Here is a 24,032-nt window from a genome sequence, read left to right as displayed (position 1 = left end):
TGGGTAAATTGCTAGTAGCTCCTGGATGAAAGGTATTCATGCTAGTGATGACTGACTACTTCTCAAAATGGATAGAAGCCGAAGCTTTCGTCCAGGTAAGAGAAAAAGAGGTAGTTTCCTTTATTAAACGTAATAGCTTGACCAGGTTCGGGATCCCTACAGAAATTATATGCGACAATGGATCCCAGTTCATAAGCAAAAGGACAAGAAACTTTTGCACAAGTTGGGGAATCAATATGGTAATGTACACTCCTGTCCACCCTCAATCCAACGGTCAGGCAGAATCCAACAACAAAATCATAGTTAACAACTTTAAGAAAAGGTTGGACGAGAAAAAAGAAAGATGGGCAGAAGAACTTCCTTTCGTATTGTGGGTAGATAGGACCACTTCCAAGCTAGCTACAAGCCAAGCCCCATATTATATAGTGTTTGGAAAGGAAGCAATGATTCCCACTGAAGTGGTGATCCCAATAGCAAGATACCTACTTCAAAACCAAGAGGAAAACGACAGGATCCTGGCCCATGATCTTGATACTATAGATAAACTCATGGATCTTGCCAAGATCCGCATCGCTGCTCATCAACAAATGATCACCAAGGCATACAACAAAAATGTAAAAGTTAGAAGATTCCAAATAGGAGACATGGTACTAAGGAAAATATTCCAAAATACCAAGGATCCTAATGCAGGTAATTGGCACCTAAATGGGAAGGACCATATCTCATAGATGCCGAAGCAGGAAATGGGGCATATTGGTTGGCCAACCTAGATGCAAATATCTTTCCAAGATCCTGGAATGTCATACATCTCAAAGCTTATTTTATGTTAGAAAGATTAGTCCTTTTCGAACACACTCAAGGTACACATGCTATTTACCATTTACCCTTTATTTATATCACTATTTACTCTCTTCGAATACCATTACTGACTTAAGCATCGAAGGGGCATTAGCTATACTAACACCCACCCCTAGATCATTTTTGTTGTGCGTAGAGATTCAAGGATCCTAACACTCAAGGATCCTTACATTTAAGGATCCTGACGTGCAAGGATCTTGACAGATGAAAATTCAAGGATCATGACAAACAAGGATCTTCGCGTTTGAAGACCTTGGTACCAAAGAATAGAGACTAATCATCTCTCTTACGAATAAGAGTACTTAATATCCTATAAGGTATAAAGAGTTAATTACCTCTTTCACACGAGTTGAGGTTTATACACCTCGCTTGGACGCACATTATCTAACTATGGGATGTGAATAAAGGGATCATTTCACGCGGCAGTGACTTGGCAACCCTCTTATTTCTGAACTGTTAGGGCTAGGATATCGGATGTACTTTGAGATCCTCAAGTCTAGGAATCCTCATGTAACAACCCAGTTTTTTCCAAAAAAAATTTCATTTTTAAATAATCAAAACATTCCCATATACCATAAAATCTCAAAGATAATTGTTTTCAAATTCAAAGACAATTGTTTCCAAATTCATAACATCAACATTTTATTTCAAATATCAGAGTATCCCCATAAAAATGTCTGAGAGAGTGCATGTCGCGCCATCAAACCTTGCCCTTAGGCTCTGAAGTACCTGAAACAATCAACAAAGTGTAAGGTGTTGTTTGTTTTTTCTGAGGCAAAATGTCTACAGTCTGCGGACCACATCTGTAGACATTTGCAGTAAAAGAGGTGGACCAAACGTCTGCAGTCTGAAAAAAGAAGACTGTTTGTTTTTTTAACATCTGCGGACTACTAAAATAAACTGAAATCTAAATAAATTGGTTTTTTTAAACTTCAAAGTGATTTTTTAATTTTTTATGACTTTGTTATAAATAATTAACGAATCTAGATCAACTTTTATGTATTATTGTATAAATAATAAAAAAATGGTATGAATTAACGTATATATTTGATAAAAACCAACAATTTTGGTTGCAAAGTTATAACTAAACAGTATAATTAGTGATCAAAGAATTTGATACATAAATGGATGGAAATAAACTTCGATTTGTTCAGTTAACTCCATTAAAAACGTATCATAAATATTTTCTCGAGAAAGTGACGATACTGTATTAAATAATGTTTTACAAAATTTGGCAAAAAATATAAGAATATATTATGATTTTTTTTTCATATTTATATAAACAACTTGAACGACTATTATTGTAATAAATCTTTATTTATAAATTTGTCAAAAATATTATGTTTGTATTGTCGAACGTTTTTTTTTAAGTTTTATAATTTTTTTTCAAATTATTTATCATTAATAAAGTTGGAAAAAATATAAATTAAAAAAAACTTAAAAAAAATAAAGATATATATGTTTTTTTAGGCTAGAAGATGTCTGAAGATGTTAGAAGACTTTGATCCACATCTGCGCCAAGAAGAGGGCGCGCAGACATTTTTAGGTCTGCAGTCTTCAAAAAAACAAACAGTCTGCGAAGGCTAATGTCTGCGCGTGGTCTGCGCGGTGCAGACAGAAGAGGCCACGCAGATCTGCAGACAAAAAACAAACACTACCTAAGTTGATGCTTAGTGAGTTCCCCAGAGCATACCCCACACAATCACATAATCCATATTTGCTATATAAGCTACATAAACCACATAAACCATGCATACAACATATAGGGATGCCCTGGAAACCCTCCAAGGTCTTACTCTGGGTGCCTCGGGAACCCCCCGAGGTTTTAGCCAGGGATGCCTTGGAAACCCTCCAGGGTCTTACTCCGGGTGCCTCGGGAACCCCCCGAGATCTTAGCCCAAGGATGACCTGGAAACCCTCCAAGGTCTTACACCCAAGTGCATCGGGAACCCCCCGAGGTCTTACTAAGGATTCCTTGGAAACCCTCCAAGGTCTTACATATAAGTGCCTTGGGAACCCCCCGAGGTCTTTCATGCAAGTATCACAAGTAACTAGCATACCACATATCCCATAACCAACTAGCATATCACATAACAAATAATGGGTCGGCCGTGGTGCCTTAGACCCATTGGTATGGTGAGGAGACTCACCTCTCAAGAATGTTGAACTGATAAGATATAATAAGTCCCAACGCGCAGCTCCAACTCAATTGCCTACAATGATCATGTGACTAGGTTTGTCAAAATCCTAAAATACCAAAAATACCCTCAAAGTCAAACTTGGTCAACCATGGTCAAAGTCAGGTCAATAGTCAAGGTCAACAGTCCATGTTGACCCAACTCGTCGAGTGCATCTAGCAACTCGTCAAGTTCCTTCAGTGTTCATAAAACCGGGGAAAAACCCTAACCAACTCGTCGTGTTATCTTATCAACTCGCTGAGTTTACTCTGCATATCGAAAACGGGAAAACCCGATCCAACTCGTCGAGTTGCCAGGGCAACTCGTCGAGTTTTCCATTGTCTTAACATATTCAGTCCTTCCAGTCGAATCCAAACCTCCAAACTACAGATCCAGTCCCTTAGGATTGAAATACCACATAAAGTAGCAAACTTTACGTGCATGCAAGGCCTCAAAAGGCTAAAACACTAAAACATACAAGGTTTAGGGCATGGAAAAGGGCCTTCGCTAGATAAAGTGAGCAACATTATGTCCATGGAGGCCTATAGGTGTCCAGATCTGAAACCATATCCTCATGACAAGTTCAAACCCGAGAATGACACTATTATGCACTAAAAGTGACAATATACTTTCAGAAGATGAGATCTAAGAAAATAAAGGTCAAGGTAGCAACTTTATACCTCAAGATGGTTGCCAAAACAGAGTAGATGTCGGATCTACTGCCTCTCTCTTAACTCCAACCTCTTCAAGCTCGAAACTCCTTCACAACCACACCAAAATAACTCTCCAAAGGTCTCTCACACACTCAAGAAGGTATAAGGCTCGAATTAGGGTTTCTCTGGGATGTAAGGACGATGAGGGAGGCTACAAATGAGCCATAAGTTCTTTAAATAGGGTACAAACCCCTGAAAATTAAGGTTTTCCTTTACAATGTCTACTCGTCGAGTTGGGGCCTTCCAACTCGTCGAGTAGACCCTAAGTCCCGCGTCCAAAATGATCTCCACTCGTCGAGTTGGGGCTCCCCAACTCGTCGAGTCCTAGAGCAAAACCCTAAAATTTTGAGAAATAAATGATACCTGGAACAAGCGTTACAAATCTCCCCTACTTGAACTAGAATTCGTCCTTGAAGTTTGTTGATGTAAACAAATCCGGGTAGTGGTATCGCATCTCATCTTCCGGCTCCCATGTCCATTCGGATCCTCTTCGGTTCTGCCATTGCACCTTCACTAGCTTCACTTCCTTTTTACGAAGGACCTTAGTCTTCCTATCCAGAACCGCAATGGGCCTCTCAATATAGTTCAGGCTCTCATCCACCTGAATGTTGTCTACAGAAACAACCGCGTCCTCATCTGTGACACACTTCCAAAGCTGAGACACATGGAAGGTGTTGTGAATTTGGCTGAGCTCGTTCGGCAGATCCAAATGGTAAGCCACCTTGCCCACCTGGGCAGAAATCCTGAACGGTCCAATATATCAGGGCCCTAGCTTGCCCCTCTTCCGAAACCTAATGACACCCTTCCATGGTGACACTTTCAGCAAGACGAAATCCCCCACCTGAAACTCAAGACCCAATCGGCGCCGGTTTGCATAGCTCTTCTGATGGCTCTGTGCAACTCGCAGCCTGTCGCGCACCTGCTGAATCAACTCAGTAGTCTTGAGCACCACCTCGGTGCTCCCCATGACTCGATGCCCTACCTCACCCCAGCAAACAGGGGTCCTACACCTCCGACCATACAACATTTCAAACGGAGGTAGGTCGATACTAGCATGATAACTATTGTTATATTAAAACTCTGCTAGTGGGAAGTATGTATCCCAACTCCCTCCAAAATCCAGCATGTATGCTCGGAGCATATCCTCGACTGTCTGAATTGTCCTCTCACTTTGGTCATCTATCTGGGGGTGGTAAGCAGTACTGAAATGTAACTAAGTTCCCAGTTCCTCGTGAAACTTTCTCCAGAATCTGGATGTAAATCGGACATCCCGGTCACAGACCACTGACACTGTCACCCCATGCCTAGCCACCACCTCTCGCACATAAATATCTACTAATTTCTCAGCATAGATGCTCTTGGAGATCGGAATAAATTGGGCACTCTTCGTCAATCTATTCATAATAACCCATATGGTATCCACACCCCTCTCCGTCCTCGGTAACTTCGTGATGAAGTCCATGGTGATCTCTTCCCATTTCCACATAGGATTGGGTAATGGTTGAACCTTGCCGTGAGGCCTCTGATGGTCGGCCTTGACCTTTCTACAGGTCAAGCACCGCTCCACGAACCACCAACCTCCCGCTTCATATAGGGCCACCAGTAACTCAACCTCAGATCCCTATACATCTTTATGGCCCCCGGGTGAATAGAGAGCTTGGATCTGTGTGCCTCCTCCAAGATCTTCTGCCTCACACCCCCGGTTACCGGTACCCACACCCGGCCACACTGTGTCAAAAGAGCTCGACTATCCCGAACAAACAAGGGAAACTGACCCCGAATCCACTCTATCTTCCAGTTCTCTTTCTTCGATCCCTCCACCTGAGCCTCCTTGGTCATATCCAACAATGGAGAGATCATTGTCATCCTCAAACAGACGTGCCTAATCAGAGCACTCGCCGCCTTGCGGATCAAAGCATCGGCCACCACATTGACCTTCCCTGGATGGTACAAGATCTCGCAATCATAATCTTTCAGTACATCCAACCACCTCCTATGTCGCATGTTCAGGTTCTGCTGATCCATCAAATACTTTAAACTTTTGTGGTCAGTAAAGATGGTGCATCAAACTCCATATAAGTAATGTCTCCATATCTTGAGGGCAAACACAACCGCCCCCAATTCCAGGTCGTGAGTAGGGTAGTTCGCCTCATGAGGCTTCAGCTGCCTTGAGGCGTACGTGATCACATGCCCTATATGCATCAAAACAGTGCCTAACCCTATGATAGACGCATCACAATACACCGCCAAATCCTCCAACCCATCGCGTAGTGCTAAAATTGGGGCATCATATAGCCTCTATCTCAAGGTCTCGAAAGCCAACTGCTAATCTGGGCCCCACCGAAAAGTCACATTCTTCTTGGTCAAACGAGTCAAGGGTACAGCGATCTTGGAGAAATCCTGGATGAATCTCTTGTAGTACCCCGCTAGACCTAAGAAGCTACGATTCTCAGATGCGTTCTTCGGTACTTCCCACCGCATCCCTGCCTCAATCTTGGCTGGATCAACCAAAATACCCTCTTGGTTGATGATGTGTCCCAAAAAATACACCTCTCTCAACCAGAAATCACACTTTGAGAACTTGGCATAAAGCCTTTTTGTCCTCAGTATCTCTAATACTTCCCTCAGATGTTGCTCATGCTGCTCCTTGGTCTTAGAATAGACCAAGATATCGTCGATAAACACGATCACTAACCAATCCAACATCGGCCTACACACCCTGTACATGAGATCCATGAACGTTGTTGGGGCATTGATTAGCCCGAATGGCATAACCACAAACTCATAGTTACCGTACCACGTCCTGAAAGCTGTCTTCGGTATATCCTCATCCCTAATCCTCATCTGATGGTACCCCGACCGAAGATCAATCTTGGAAAACCATGATCCACCCTGCAACTGATCGAACAAATCATTGATCCTTGGGATCGGATAACGGTTTTTCACTGTTAGCTTGTTCAGCTCCCGACCGAAGATCAATCTTGGAAAACCATGATCCAGTCCTTCTTCTTTACAAACAGGATTGGTGTTCCCCACGGGGAACTGCTCGGAAGAATAAACCCTCGGTCTAGTAGCTCTTGAAGTTGCGTAGACAACTCCTGCATCTCGGGCGGAGCTAGCCGGTACGGTGCCTTGGCTATCGGAGCGGCACCCGGCGCCAAATCAATGTGAAACTCTACCTGCCTCTCCGTAGGCACCCCAGGTAACTCCTCGGGAAAGACATCTCGTAATTCCTGTACAACCGGTACACTGCCCAAATCCGTCGGGGTCTCAACCCTCGCATCCGAGATATATGCCAAAAATCCCAAACAAGCCTGCTGGAGAAGTTTCCTAGCCCTCGCAGCTGAACAGAGGGTTGGCCCCTTCGAGACCCTCTCTCCATGAATAACTAGTTCTCCTCCACTTGGGGTTCGAACCCTCACCAGCTGGCGCTCACAATCTATCATGGCCCCATTGGCCCCCAACCAGTCCATCCCGACGATCACCTTTAGCCCTCGCAACGGTATCGGGAATAGATCAACACGGAACCTCTCCCCAAGCACATTCAGGACATAGTCCCGATACACCCTCGCAACACTCACAGAGCGATCATCCACAATCTCAACCTCAAGTGGGGAATCCACAGTCCCCGTAGCATCCCGGAACTTCTTGCTAAGCGTAAGAGATACTAATGATCGGGTAGCACCTGAATCAAAAAGAACGTGAGCCTACATACCATTGACCAAAAAGGTCCCTATTCATGAGCACATATATACACATAAGCAATACAATTCAATATCAAGCAGTAAAAATAAAATACGTACCAGCCACGACGTCTGGCGCTGCCCGAGCCTACTCGGTAGTCAATTGAAACACGCGACTCTTCACCACATGAGCATCCGCCTTAGAAGGGCGGCCCATCAGTGATCCTCATCATGGTGGGCACAGGCGCCGCCACTGCTCCTCCTCCTCCCTGTAACCTCGGACAATCGGCCTGCTTATGGTCGGTCTGGTTGCAGTGGAAACAAATCAAGCCCTTCCTGGGGCAATCCCTGCTCACGTGGCCTGGCTGACCACACGTATAACACATCGGGCATGTCCCCCGGCAAACAACACCATGAGATCTCCAACATTTGGCACACCGGCCTCGACCCTGCTGGCCCCTACCAGAAGAATCCGAGGTCTTAGGCTTTTTCGCCTGACCTACTTTTGTGTGAACCTGCTCTGGATTCCGCTTGGTGCGGAACTCCAACTCCATCTCCTGCTCACGGGCCTTCTCCACCATCTCATTCAGGGTTTTGCACCCTGTAAATCTCACGAACTCACGAATATCATCTCTCAACATGGAATGATACCTGGTCCTCCTCATATCCTCATCTGTAGCATATTGCGGGATCAACAATGCTCATTCCCGAAACTTGGCGGTGATCTCAACCACAGTCTTGGTGGTCTGATGGAGCTCCTGTAACTCCCTCACTAACCGTTGCACCTCAATGGGTGGTGCAAACTCTAGATCAAAGCGTTGGACAAACTCTGCCCATGTCATCTTAGCCACACTGGCTGCTCCCACCTGGCTAGTCACCTCCTCCTACCAATCCCTGGATCAATCCCTCAACATGCACGAAGCAAACCCCACCTTTGTCGCATCAGGGCAAAAGCTCATGCGTTGGGCATTCTCCATGTCTGCTACCCAGTGTCGGCTAACTATGGGGTCCCTGACCGCAAAGAACTTAGGCGCTTCGCACACCTTGAACTCACAGAACGAGGGAGTTCGGGCCCCAACCTGGCCTGCAGTAATCTCAGATCGGAAAGACCTAAGCCGCTCCTCCATGATCTCCATCATCCCTTCCTTGACTGTCCCAAAAATCACTGGGTTAGCTTCAAGGATGCCCCTCATAACCTCGGCTGCAATAATCTCGCGTAGCCTCTCATCAATGGGCGCTGTACCGTCACCCGACCCAAATCCGGATCCCAATCCTGATCCTGATCCCCCTGCTCCATGTCGTGTCACCACCATCCTGATCTGAAATACCATAACACAGAATGATCAAGATATCCAAAAATGGGATCCTCCCACACTGGTTCTCCTTAGAGCTTCCAAATCTAACATAAGTTCGGGTACAGGTCTTGTGCTTTCAGTAGTACGGGCCCAATACTACCTTCCACACCTACCTATACCTTCCCCAAAGCTCTACCTGATAACTCTAATTCGTCCCAGAGCAAAACATATCTCACGGGCTACTCCATAACTCAAATCCTAGGCTATCCTAAGATTTTCTCAATCTCATCAAATCAGATCTCAAATCAATCAGAACAGGTTGCCCTATGCATGCAAATTATACATAGAATAGGATCAAATAGACTTTCGAATAATAGACTCTACCCTAGGACCACAACCATACAAGCAACAGGAAATAAGGCCAAATCAATCATTCTAAGGCTATAGGATCCTAACCGTATACAATTTTTAAAGCATACACATAGAAAAATCCATCTGAATATCATAATCCAAATATCAATAGAACATGACTAACATATTGGGGAACTACTTACTTGAGCTCGACCGATCACGCGCATTGCACTTTCCCCCTTTTCCATTTTAAGACGTTTTTAAATTTTGATTTTTGAAAACAATTTTATCATTTCCTTAGTTTGAGTCCTGACACACCCGAGAGTGTGCCTGAATCCCTCAAACCAAGGCTCTGATACCAACTTGTTACAACCCAATTTTTTCCAGATAAAATTTTCATTTTTAAATAATCAAAACATTCCCATATACCATAAAATCTCAAATACAATTGTTTTCAAACTCAATGACAGTTGTTTTCAAATTCATAACATCAACATTTTATTTCAAATATCAGAGTGTCCCCATAAAAATGCCTGAGAGAGTGCATGTCGTGCCATCAAACCTTGCCCTTGCCCTTAGGCTCTGAAGTACCTAAAACAATCAACAAACTGTAAGATAATGCTTTGTGAGGTCCCTAGAGTCTAAAGGTCCCTGCTTTATTAAGCCATAATACAACTTTTGAGTGAGAAACTCTTAATGGATCAGGTTTTTGGCATTTCAAGCCATAAGTGCCATGCATGGACGTAAAGCTTGTGGCTTTATGTGATAATCGAACCTAGGGAGGTCAGATCTAGAGTTTGGGGTTGCTTTCTGCCTTAAAAATGTCGGAATGAGAAACTGACTTAATGGACTCGACGAGTTAAAGAGATGACTCGGTGAGTCGGCTAGGGTTTTCCCCCAATGAGTATGGATATGGGTAACTTGGCGAGTCGAAGAGACGACTCGACGAGTTAAGTTGGGTTTTCGCGATGTTCTGAGGAACAATGGGGACTCGGAGAGTCACATAGGTGCACTCGGTGAGTCAGGTCAACATGGACAGTTGACTCGAGTGTTGACTTTTGTTGACTTTAGGGTTTGGTCGAGGCAGGACTTATGGAGACCATGGAGGGGTAAAATGGTCTTTTACCCATCCTAGGAGCTAAGGAAGGACTATCATGAGTTATTTAGAATTGTGATCTTTAAGTGTTAATTAGAGATGCTTGTTACATGTAGGCTAGACTTTTGGTGATTCGTGTTCGAGTACACATTTTCTTAGCCTACTAAGGAGGTGAGTTTTTCTCACTATACTTACCATCAGTGGTATCTATGTGTGACTGGAGGGTCATATGTGCTTATTTGAGTTATGAGATATTATGCATTTTGTCTGTGTGATATATATGCTTTATTCTGTGTTTTATTGAGATAGGACCAGAGGGTCCAACCCGAGTTGTGGGACCGGAGGGTTTCCACTGAGACAGGACCGGAGGGTCCAAACCGAGCTGTGAGACGAGAGGGTCCTCACTGAGACACATGAACGGAGGGTCCACACTGAGTAGCATGAGACTGGAGGGTCCATGTCGAGTTATAGCCATGAGAGGCTTATTATTTTGTGTATGTGGTATTTTGGGGAACTCACTAAGCTTCGTGCTTACCGTGTTATGTGTGATGTGTTTCAGCTACTTCTCAGGACCGCGGGAAGGCGTCGGCATGATTGTACACACTTGTTCGAGACTATATTGAGGATTCTGGGATTTGACTTTATTATGGTTTTGATCTTGACATTTTGAGATACATGTGGTTTTATGAAATACAATATATGAGTTTATTGTGCTTTCAAAATTGAAAATTTTGGTTTGAAAATTTACGGTGTTACAAGTTGGTATTAGAGCCTTGGTTTGAGGGATTCGGATGCACATTCGGGTATGTCTGGACTCAAACTGAGGATTTGAGAAAAATTTTCAAAAGAAATGATTTTTCTAAACCGAGTAAGCGATTTCAAGAGAAAACGAGAAGGAGCAGTGTGTACAATCAGCCAGAGCCCGAACGATGGTTTCTTAAAATACCCTTAACTGTATACTTTCCAAGATATTTATGAGATACTTATGTGATATAGAGATGCATGCTAGAGAGTAGGCTAGGTATTTCATATTCTAGGGCTAGAGTTGCCTAATTTGTGATGCCTTAGCCTAGGAGATGCTTTTGATCAGTGTTATCTGTTATTTGCTCTGAGTATGTGCTGAGTTCTGAGTCGAGCGATAATCTAGAAAGAGATACCTAGATGAGCATATGAGTAGCCTACCGAGAGACTAGCCTGATACTTGTGAGAGATAGAGTACTTGTGAATTAGAATTCTATGAGGAGGACTTGGGATGACTACAGGTTGGTGTGGAAGGTAGTATTGGGCCCGTACTACTGACAGCACCAGATCTGTATGCCACCCAAGTAAGAATCCTTATGATGCTAAGGAAAAAGTAGGGATGAGTGATCGAGTGTGAGTATGCTCTAACGAGTCTCTGATGATTTTTGTGTTGTGTTTCAAAGACATCATGGTGGGTACACGCCACAACCCGGGAGGCAGTGGGAGTAGTGATGATGAGATTCGCAGGATGATTCACGAGGAGGTGGCCGCAGCTATTCGAGCGGAGATTCCTGTGATGTTTGGGTCTATTAAGACCACTCTCGTTGAGACGTTTGACGAGCGATACGCTGTTGTTACTGAGTCCGATGTTGCTGCAACCACTGTAGTTTTTGCTGCTGCTAAGCCACAGGGAGGTGACTCGTTGTTGTTTCGGGAGTTTAGCAACACGAAGCCACTAGAGTTCGATGGGACACAGGATCCAATTGCTGCCATGAGATGGATCGCTGATATTGAAGGATGCTTTTATACTTGTTCATGCCCAGAGCATCTGAGAGTCCGGTTCGCCCTGAACCAGCTTCGCTTGGAAGTAAAGGACTGGTGGAAGTTTGTGACGACTGATTTTACCCCTGCAGATCATGCTGCAGTGACTTGGGAGAGGTTCACCAAATTGTTTCGAGATGATTATGTTCCCCAGGTGGAGAGGGAACGTTTGGCGCAGGAGTTTCTGTCTCTCAAGCAGAAGACAGAGTCGGTGACTAAGATTACAAGGATGTTTTATGAGAGGGCGATGTTCTGCCATGAGCACGTGTCCACTAAGCAGGCACGTGTGAGCCGGTACCTGAGCATTTTGAGGAGGGATATTTGGGAGTTCGTGGCGAACTCGTCTTATCGGACATTGGCTGAGTTGCAGACCAATGCCAGGAGGAGGGAGATTGAGTTGGAGATTCAGACCAGGGAGGATGGAGAGCAGCAATGGAGATATAGGAGGCCGACACAGTCGCAGCCGGCAGCTAAACGGGCTAAGCCTGCTGATTCGAGGACTGGAGGGCAGAGGGGCCGCGCTTGTAGCAAGTGCGGCAAGACCCACGATGGATCTTGCCGGACAGGGATTTGCTACAAATACGACAAGGAGGGGCACATGGCGAGGGACTGCCCCAAGGGATTTTCTGTTTGCTTTCACTGCAACCAGACCGGCCATCGGAAGGCCGAGTGTCCTCAGCTTACCCAGGGATCCGCCCATACTACCACTCCTGCTACTTTGCATGTTACCGATAGCAGGCCAGGGAATGCTGAGCCTCCGAAGGCTCGTGGGAAAGCATTTCAGCTGACAGCGGAGGAGGTCCACGCCACGCCTGATGTTGTTGTTGGTACGTATCTCCTTATTTATGTTATTTGAGATTGTTTATACTTATATTGTGATGTGTATAGGTACTTTTCTTGTGAAATCTGTACCTGCTCTGGTGTTGTTTGACTCGGGTGTGAGTCGATCTTTCATGTCCTTAGCCTTTAGTCGTCACATTAGTGTCGAGCAAGAGGCGTTGAGTCGACATTTGAGAGTTTCTATAGCCGACGATCATGTGGTTTTCGCTACTGATGTATTCCGAGGATGTGTACTAGAGATTTTCGGTGTTGATTTCCTGATAGACCTGGTACAGATCACGATGGGTGATGTCTGTGTCATAGTGGGCATGGACTGGTTGAGTCGGTTTGGAGCTATGATTGATTGTGAGTGTCAGATGGTGACTATACGAGACCCTAGTGGGGGAGTGCTTATGGTGTATGGTGAGGGTACCAGATCTGAATCAGCTTTTTGCTCTGCTGCCAGAGCGAGACAGAGTCTACAGCAGGGTTGTATGGGTTTTCTGGCGTACGTGATGGATACGCAGGTTGCTACAGAGAGACCGAGTTCTATCTCCGAGGTTCCGATAGTGTGCGAGTTTCCAGATGTTTTTCCCGAGGAGTTGTCGGGTGTGCCTGTCGAGAGGCAGGTGGAGTTCCGGATTGACTTGATTCCGAGCGTGACGCCTATTGCCAAAGCACCTTATCGCCTTGCGCCACCAGAGATGCAGGAGTTGTCCTCACAGCTCCAGGAGTTGTTGGGAAAAGGGTTCATCAGACCGAGTAGCTCACCCTGGGGAGATCTGATCCTTTTTGTAAATAAAAAAGGATGGTTCACACCGGATGTGCATTGATTACCGGGAGTTGAACAAACTGACGGTCAAAAACCGTTATCCACTTCCGAGGATCGACGATTTATTCGATCAGTTGCAGGGGGCATATTGGTTCTCTAAGATTGATTTGAGGTCTGGATATCATCAGATTAGGGTTTGCGAGGAGGATATTCCGAAGACGTCCTTTAGGACTTGTTAAGGGCACTACGAGTTTGTGGTGATGCCTTTCGGGCTCACCAACGCACCGGCGACGTTCATGGACCTCATGAACTGGGTGTGCAGGCCCATGTTGGATCGATCGGTGATCATGTTCATCAACGATATTCTTGTGTACTCGAGGTCCAGGGAGCAGCATGAGGAGCATATTAGAGAGGTTCTTGGAGTTTTGAGGTTGGAGAGTCTATATGCCAAATTCTCCAAGTGTGATTTCTTGTTACGAGAGGTCCAGTTCCTAGGACATCTCGTTAATCAGAATGGGATATTGGTCGACCCAGCCAAGATTGAGACAGTTATGAGTTGGGAGGTGTCGAGATCTCCGTCCGAGATGAGGAGTTTTCTGGGTCTGGCCAGTTACTATCGGAGGTTTATCAAAGACTTCTCGAAGATCATTGTTCCTCTCACCAGGTTGACCCGGAAGGGTGTTACATTTTCTTGGGGGCCCGAGCAGCATGCCTCATTTGAGACTCTTCGCCAGAGATTGTGCAAAGCCCCGGTGTTAGCCCTTTCCGAGGGAGTGGAGGATTTCGTAGTTTATTATGATGCCTCTATATCAGGGATGGGAGCGGTGTTGATGCAGAGGGGACACATAATCGCATATGCATCGAGGCAGTTGAAGCCTCATGAGACGAGGTATCCAACCCATGATTTGGAGTTGGGGGCGGTGGTGTTCGCCCTCAAGATCTGGCGCCACTATCTTTATGGTGTCCGATGTACCATATACACGGACCATAAGAGTCTAAAGTACCTGATGGATCAGCCCAACCTGAATATGAGACAGAGGAGATGGTTGGATGTAGTGAAGGACTACGACTGTGAGATCTTATATCACCCAGGAAAGGCTAATGTGGTAGCCGATACCTTGAGTCGCAGAGCCGAGAGTGCTCCGATCCGAGACATGTGTATGAGGATGACGGTGATGACTCCAGTCTTAGATACCATTCGAGAGGCCCAGGTGGAGTCTGTGAGACCGGAGAACCGCAAGAGAGAGCATGTCATTGGGCAGGTTTCCGAGTTTGTGACGGACAATCGTGGGCTTATGACTTTCCATGGGCGGCTTTGGGTGCCCTATACAGGTGGAGCTCGCCGTTTATTGTTGGAGGAGGCGCATAGATCGAGATTATCGATCCATCCAGGAGGCACGAAGATGTATTTGGATCTGAAGAGATATTACTGGTGGCCCTATATGAAGAGAGATGTGGCATGGGTAGTTGAGAGGTGCTTGACCTGTCGTTGGTTTAAGGTCGAGCACCAGCGTCCTCATGGCAAGCTGCAGCCATTAGAGGTTCCCCAGTGGAAGTGGGAACAGATTTCCATGGATTTTATCACCAAGTTACAGAGGACTGCGTGCGGGGTTGACGCAATTTGGGTGATTGTAGACCGGTTGACTAAGAGTGCTCATTTCCATGCTATAAGTGAGAGCTCTTCTACAGAAAGGTTGGCCGAGATCTACGTACGAGAGGTGGTGGCACATCATGGGGTGCCGACATTAATAGTGTCAGATCGGGATGTGCGTTTTACTTCCAGGTTCTGGAAGAAGTTTCATGAGGAGTTGGGTACCCGGCTGCACTTCAGTACAACTTACCACCCACGGACAGACGGACAGACTGAGCGAACGATTCAGACGCTCGAGCACATGCTGCGTGCATGTGTTATGGACTTCGGTGGAAGTTGGGACACTTATTTGCCCTTGGCGAAGTTTTCTGTTGGTTATAGAAGATTGTGTCATTGGGATTTTTACTTTAGTCCATTTTGGATACGGTTTGGGCCTGTCCAGCCGTCATTTATTAGGGTTATAGTATCTATATATAGTGCATGCATGTACCGTGTATTAGTTAGGCGTTGATTTTCATTGTAAGCCTACCACACCTTTACAATAGCAATTCCTAATAGATTTCTTCTAAGGTTGTGGCTTATTAATCATTCGACATCAGTTTGATTCATCTTGTGTTCTTATTTGCTTTGTGTTCTTGTGTTGCTTGTTAAGAATCTTATCGATCTTAAAGAGTTTTAGTCTCATCAATTGGTATCAGAGCAGGAGGCTGTGTAAATAATACGCATCTCTTCTGTTAGAAGAAAATCTTTAGGGTTTCCTCTTTTATCGAATCCATTGGAGCCATCATCACATTATTGACGCTGTTCCTAGATCTCGATATTACCCTAACTCAATCTTTACAATTCTGATTCTTGACAGGTACGCAGATCAAATCATCATGTCTCTCGATGAATCTCAAAACAATCCCATCAACATCTCCAACAGCATTGGCTCGACCACAAGGATTTCGATCCTATACACTCATGAATATGAGGTATGGGCTCTTCATTTTGAAGACTATGTTCTCGGTTCAGAGGATAATGGATACTTGATCTAGGAGGCTATTACTATAGGTCCTTTCATTCACTCAGGAACCAACAGAACCATCAAGACACAAAAAGAGCTCAATCAGCTTATGATAGATGTGAAAGAAGTCCCTCAAGATGAGAAGGACAAACTGATTAGCAATATAAAAGCAATGAGGATGATCAGATTTGCTTTACAATCTGATACCTTTCGTCTGGTGAGTACGTGTACTACTGCAAAGGAAATCTGGGTAAGGCTTAAGGAGTTATATTCCACCGATGAGGATCTCGAGCATTCCATCCATACTCTTCTTCTTTCAGAGTTTGGTGACTTCAAGCAAAAGCCTGAGGAAAGTCTTATTCAAACATTCAATCGTTATAACCATCTTCTTAGTAAGATGATTAAGCACGGTATTGGCAGAGAAGTGATCGAGTAGAAGGTCACTTTCATGAATGGCCTAAGACCCGAATGGATGGCGGTGGTTTCAACTGTTAAAGCACATGAAGAGTTCAAGTCTTACTCGTTATCAAAGCTCGTAGGGATTCTTAAGTCACATGAAAGTGTTGTGACAAAAGAATCGAAAGTCATTTCTAGTTTGGGCTCTTTGGCACTCGTGGCTAAAGGTAAATCTATGGATGATGAAGAATCTGAGACTGATCTCTCAGAATGTGATCTTTCTAGTGAGGATTATGCTCTAATGGTGTCTAACCCCATGCGGTTCGCAAGGAAGAAATTTCCTTCTGCTAAGAACCGAAACTGGCAAGGGAGTTATAGCTCTGAGAAGGCGAAGGAGGAGAACAGAAATACTCCTCAGAAGGAAGAAGAGAAGAAAGAAGGAAAGCTAGTTGGTGCTTCGGGGTTTGACTGCCATCACTGTCACGGGCAGAATCATTTGGCGGAGGATTGCATGTTACGAAAGTTGAATGAGAAGAAAGAGGGAGAAGATGATGAAGCTTACTTCAAGCGTAAGCTGGAGGAAATCAAGAAGAAGAAAACTAATGATAAATATATGCCTGTTTTGGTTGTGCAGGAAGATGTCGCAGAGAGCGAGTTCGCTGGAGTAGAAGTTTGGTCTATTGACTCGGAAGATGAAGAAGTTCGCAAGCCCACACATGGCAGGGCATTTTTTGCGAAGGAAGAAGGCTTTGAGGTTACTCGCCGATGTTTGATGGTAACAGCTGGTGTGTCACAAATGAGAGGCTACACAACAGATGAAGGGTGTGAAGAATCGAAGGAAATGGAAGACAAATGCTTTACCGCAAAACCAGTCGGAGAACAGATCAATGAGTGTGATCAATTGATCAATAAGGTAAATTCCATCCTTGAATCTCTTAAAATACCCGTATCTAACTATGAAAAAGAATTAAATGATTTAAAGTTCACTTTCTCTAGTTTAAGCGGCAACCTAAAACAAACTCGCCTCACGAATTCTAACCTAACTGATCAAATTAGCAGGGTGTCTTCCAAGAGTGAAGAGCGAAGGATGTGGATAGATAAGAAGGAATTAGAGTTGGTTAGGGCAAGAGATGAATTGATTTATTTACAACGTGACAATTTAAAGTTTTTGAAACAAAGGAATATTTTTTGCTTAATTGCTAAACGTCTTTATTCCAATATTACTCAGTTGTATTTAAATTGTGAGATTGGCGATAAAATTCACAAAATGATTTTGCCTTTCCTTGAATTAAAGGAAGACGAAACAGATGTTGATTGCTATAAATGTGAATCAATTGTCTCATTAGAAGAAACCTGAAGCCTACAGAAATTAAAGACTCGTCTAGTTCTAAGTTGAGTTCATATAAAAGGATCAATGTTGAAAATACATCTGAATTTGATGAGGACAGTGACATGAGTGAAATATCTGTAGAGGATGAGGTTGACTGTTCTGAATTTATTAAAACAGAACCAACAAAAGTCCCTATATCCGAAAATTCTGTTGAGATCGCTCGATTGTCTAAGGACAAGGTCAAAATCCTGAAAGAGAAGGTTGTGGTATACCAAAAGGTACAAACCGTACCAAATCAAGTGTATACTACCACTGGAGTTACTAAGGATCATACAGTTGAGCTAACAAACATAGTAGATGAAGATAACGCTGATGGTTGTGATGAGTATTTTTGGTCAGCCCCAATCGACAATGCTGATGAAACGAAAGGTTTGTCGGAACGAACCTCGTGGAGTGTGAAAAGTAGATACGTAGCTGAACCACTAAATAAACAATCAAGGTTTGATAAAGCTAGTACAAGTGGCACCAAGGATGTTCAAAGTGAACCTTCAAAAAGTTTAAGCGAACCTCAGTCAGTAAGAACCGAACGTTATGCCAAGAAGGCGAAACCGAATGAGAATATTCACAAATCTTCCAAGCAACTTGCAGAGCAGAAACGTCAACGAAATAGGAGATATCAGAAAAATCTCAACGAAAGGAAGCAATTTTTGCAATCCCAGAACTCAAACTATGTACGTAAAGAAAAAGCTTCCAACCAAAAGATGAAAGTACATCCACAGGCGAAACCCAAACAGTGTTCACACTGTCATTCCTGCGCTTCATAGAAACAAAATGGTGGTTTTGCTCATAAGTCATCAGTTCCAAAAAGGTTTTCTGAAAAATCCAATCCTCCTCACTCTCTAACAAAGAAAACTCCTATCAAGGATGTTAAAGGGAAGGGAAAGCTAGTCTCAGATTCTGAAGTTCAAACAAAGAAGACGATCACTAACCCTAGGAAGGATAAGAGAGAATTTGTTAAGAATCAACATAAAGAAAAACAAACTGATTCAAACAAAACGAATAACAAAATCAAGGTTTTCACCATTAAAAGGAAAGACGAATCCACTTTAATAAAACGAATGTATATGCTTGATCTTTCTAATGTTTTCCTTGTTCTGTAAAAGGCTCACCAGGACGCAAGCAACTTTGGGTTCCTAAATCCGCTTAACTTTTGCAGGTCATAAGTGACGAGCAGTTTGACGATGAATGGTATATTGATAGTGGCTGCTCGCGTCACATGACAGGAAGAAAGGAAGAGCTGAGAGAGTTTCGTGCTCTCAAAGATGGTGGATGTGTAAAGTATGGTAACAATTCCTTTGGAAAAATAAAAGGCTACGGTATGATCACAAATGGAGATTTTTCAATCAGGAAGGTGGCTTATGTGGAAGGATTTCTACAATCTAATTAGTGTTTCACAATTAGTTGTGGGAACTGGCCTGAAAGTATCCTTTGATGATGAAGGATCAGAAATTATAGTGAAAAAGGCGAAAGCAGTTTAATTGAAGTCACAACAAAAAGGGGAAATGTACCCCTTAAACCTAAATCCCATAAGAGGGAAGCCTGCTATATCTCTGGTAACGAAGGCTCACGTTGATGAAAGCTGGCTTTCGCACCTTAACTTCAAAGACATCAACAAGCTAGTTCTTGGTGATCACGTGCGAGGACTTCCTCTCTTAAAGTTTGATAAAGATCACCTGTGTGCAGCATGCAAAATGGGGAAACAAAGCAGAAAGAATCATCCAACTCTTGTAAATACAAAGATCATCGAGCCTCTTGAGCTTCTTCATATTGATCTTTGTGGACCGTCTGCAATCGAAAGTGTCAGTGGTAGTAAGTATATACTTTTTATTGTTGACGATTTTTCCCGTTTCACTTGGGTATATTTTCTTAAACAGAAATCAGAGGCTACTCCACAGCTGAAGAACTTTATAAAGCAAGTGGAAGTTCGGTTGCGAAAGCTGGCTCGTAACCTCAGAAGCGACAATGGGCTGGAATTTAAAAACAAAGAGTTTGAAGAATTCTTAACTGAAAAAGAAGTAACTCACAAATTTTCTGCTCCCTACACTCCACAGCAGAATGGCGTAGTTGAAAGACAAAATCGTTCCTTATGTGAAGCAGCCCGAACCATGCTTAGTTTCGCTTCTTTACCTCTGTATTTCTGGGCTGATGCAATCGCCATAGCTTGCTACACTCAAAATAGATCCTTCTTGAATAAGCAATTTACCCTCACTCCATATGAAATCTTAAATAATCGCAAACCTAACGTCAAGTTTTTCCATGTCTTCGGTTCCAGGTGTTTCATCTTCAATTCGAAAAACCGAAACAAGTTTGATGTGAAAGCAGACGAGGGTATCTTTCTGGGTTATTCGTTGACCTCTAATGCATATAGGGTTCTTAACAAACGATCCAAGAAAATGGAAGAAACTTATTATGTCACGTTTGACGACAACTACCTGAAGAAGAAACGATCAAGCGAAAGTCAAATGGGAGATATCTTTCCTACACCAAGTCCAGTCATGTTGGGTCAAAAATATGGTTTATACTTTGCTTTTCTAAGCATTTATTGTTTTTATTATTTGGGCCAAAAATAGTATAGGATTAATTGTAGCTTGGACCGAGCATTGGATTATTTGTATTTTGGGCTTGGCCTTAGGTCCATATATATATATAGGGTGAGGAGTGCATGTGAAGGATGAACACATAGAATAGAGGAGCTTAAGTGTGTGCATTTGAAGGTGTTCTAGAGAGAAAGAGAAAAGAGAGTGTGTGTTAGTGTGTGTGAATCTTGTATCCGGATCTTCAATCATATCAATACATACAAGATTCATCATCTTCTTCTTCTCCTTCTCTTCTATTTGATCTGACATCATCCGTTTGAATGGGATTCCGCACCATCAAACGGATCTGATTGATACACAAGCAGATTAGGGACTTACAAGTCAAAATTCCAATAGCTGACCTTTATGAGGAATACATGCTACACTTTGATGAGCCAGAGAAGGCTATCCACTCTGAAGCAAAAGTAGCAGATAATAAAGTCGATGAAATAAAGAAGATAATCGATGATACCACAAAAGAAATGGAAAGCGAACCTCCAATCTCAAGCAAACCTTCAAAAGAAAGCACTCCATTGTAGGAGGAGGGTTCGTCTACGGCAAATAAATTCGATTCGCCTTTCCAGGGGGAGAACCCATCTCCAACCATGACCCATGAAAGTCCACTCGAGGGGGAGAATTCTGAAACTGAGGTTGAAACCGTCTCATCATTGGAGGGGGGGAAATCAAAATACAAATGTTGATTCGAATGTTCAATCAGAATTCAAAGTGGAAGTCAAAGCTAAATTGGATCCTAACTATGATCCATCCTACCCTCCGCTCACAAAATGGACAAGAGATCACCCAAAAGCTCAAGTTATTGGTTAATCATCTGAGGGAGTTCTTACACGATCTCAACTGAAAGCGAAGCAAACTGCCTTGTTCTCTCAAGTGGAATATTGCATGTTTAACTCATTCGTCTGCAAAATTGAACCGAAAACAGTTTATACTGCACTCGATCACTCTGATTGGGTTCAGGCTATGTAAGACGAACTCAATGAGTTCCAACGAAACAAGGTTTGGAGATTGATTCCCACGCCACCTGATGCATCTGTGGTCGGTCTAAAATGGGTGTTTCGCAACAAGATGGATAAAGAAGGCAACGTCATAAGGAACAAAGTGAGACTTGTGGTGAAAGGATATTGTCAGGAAGAAGGGATCGACTATGAAGAAACTTTCGCTCCAGTAGCAAGGTTAGAATCAGTTCGAATCTTCTTGGCATACGCAACACACAAAAACTTCGAGGTATTTCATATGGATGTTAAGTGTGCTTTCCTGAACGGAGAACTAGAAGAAACCGTATACGTTGAGAAACCACCGGGTTTCGTGAACGAAAAGTATCCTAACCATTGCTATATTTTGGATAAAGCCGTTTATGGTCTGAAGCAAGCTCATAGAGCCTGGTATGAAACTTTAACTTGTTTTCTAAAGATGTCCAAGTTTAAACAAGGTCCGGTTGACCCAACCTTCTTTCGCAAGAAAGAGGGTGACCATTTAATGAACGTCCAAATCTACGTCGATGACATCATCTTCGGTTCCACAAATTCTAGCCTAACAGCCGAATTTCGGAAGTTGATGGAGACTAAATTTGAGATGAGTTCAATGGGTCTAATTAACTTTTTCCTTGGATTGAACATAAGACATGGATCATAAGGCATTTATATCAATCAGGAGGCTTACACAAAGACTTTACTGGCGAAGTTCGGCATGATGGGAAACTCAAGATTGAAGGTTCCGATGGCTTTCGGGACGAAGCTAACACCATCTCTGGAAAAACCGGCTGCTGATATGACGCTCTATCGCCAAATGATAGGGTCTCTAATGTATCTTACTGCTAGTAGACCAGATATTATGTTTTCTGTTTGTTACTGTGCCAGGTTTCAAGCCAATCCACGCGAACCTCACATGGTGGCAGTCAAGAACATCTTCTTATACCTGAAGCGAACCTCATCTGTCGGCATTTGGTACCCAACGAAATCATGATTCTTCGTTCAATCATTCTCTGATGCCGATCTAGGAGGATGTGGTCTAGATAAGAAAAGCACCACAGGCGGTTGTCAATTTCTGGATGGCAAACTAGTCAGCTAGCAGTCCAAGAAACAAACGTGTGTATCATTGTCCACAACCGAAACTGAATATATAGCCGCTGCATCTTGTGCTTCGCAGGTCTTTTGGATTCAAAGTCAGTTAAAAGACTATGGCCTAAACATGAAGCGAATCCAACTCTATTGTGACTCTGAAAGCGCAATCTGAATATGTCACAACCGAGTGCAACACTCAAAGACGAAACACATAGCACTGAGGTACCACTTTATCAAGGATCATGTGGAAGATGGAAACGTTGATTTTCATTTCGTGCGCTCCACTGATCAATTGGCTGACATGTTCACGAAAGCCTTGCCTGAAGCAACCTTCAACAGAATACTCCAAGGCTTAGGAATGATGGAAGTCGAATCTGTACCGAAACCCCTTTCGCCTCATTAAAATTGTTACAAGCGAAATAGAGCGAACACTCGGTCTATTTCGGTTCCGATTTTTTCGGGTACCGAATTGTACTGAACGATCGGTATGTTTCGCTTCATCCATCAAAAGGCAAACGTTCGGTTGATACTTTATGTATACATTTTGTACATTTATTTTTTCTTTCTGTTTTTATTTCTTTTTCAGAGAAATCTAAAACACAAAAAAAAATATTTTTCCTTTCTGTTTTTATTTCTTTTTCAGAAAAAATCTAAAATACAAAAATATTTTTCCTTTCTGTTTTTATTTCTTTTTCAGAAAAATCTAAAATACAAAAATATTTTTCCTTTCTGTTCTTATTTCTCTTTTAGACATATCAAAAATGCAAAAATATTTTTTTAATTTGTTTAGACTAGATTTTTTTACAATTGCTGCTTGTCTTAACAATGTATCATGGGGAAGGTATCAACTCTTAATCTATATACTAGCTAAGTGTCCCTAGAAGCATGTTGTTGCATGTTGTCCAAAGCCTCGACGAATCTAGAGTGAAGCCTTACTGATTCGATATATACAAATCGGTTCTTCCCAATCAGGCTGTTAAATTCACTTAAGTCATGATGAGCTACCTTACTATTCTCATATTGAAGTTAAGAGTTATCTGCTTGGTCACTTTCGTATAGCAGAGGTTCTTTCGGTTCTTTAACCACCTCACCATTTTTCTTCATTACTTTTGCATTCATACATGTAACCCTTGAGACTCTCAGATATTAACACTGACGTTTATTCTTACACAACATTTGTGTTCATGATCTTAGTTTCGTAAACTACGATCTAAGTGAAACCCACAATCCAATACCTTACATGAATTGACGGTGAACAATTGATTGTTCTAGTTTTTCACCCATGTATTAACGAAACCACTCATGTGGTGTGTACCAAGAAATCTCTTTTATTTTTTTTGAGATATTTATAAAATTGTCTAAAACTGAGACATTTCTTCCCAAAAGATCATGTTTTATCTTTGTTTTTGAGATTTCTAAACTTTTCCCAAGTCACCTCAAAATTATCAA

The sequence above is a fragment of the Lactuca virosa genome, chromosome 2 (assembly GCF_052849685.1).
Source record: "Lactuca virosa cultivar CGN04683 chromosome 2, Lactuca_virosa_CGN04683_v6, whole genome shotgun sequence".
Taxonomy (NCBI): domain Eukaryota; kingdom Viridiplantae; phylum Streptophyta; class Magnoliopsida; order Asterales; family Asteraceae; genus Lactuca; species Lactuca virosa.
This window is presented reverse-complemented; position numbering follows the sequence as displayed.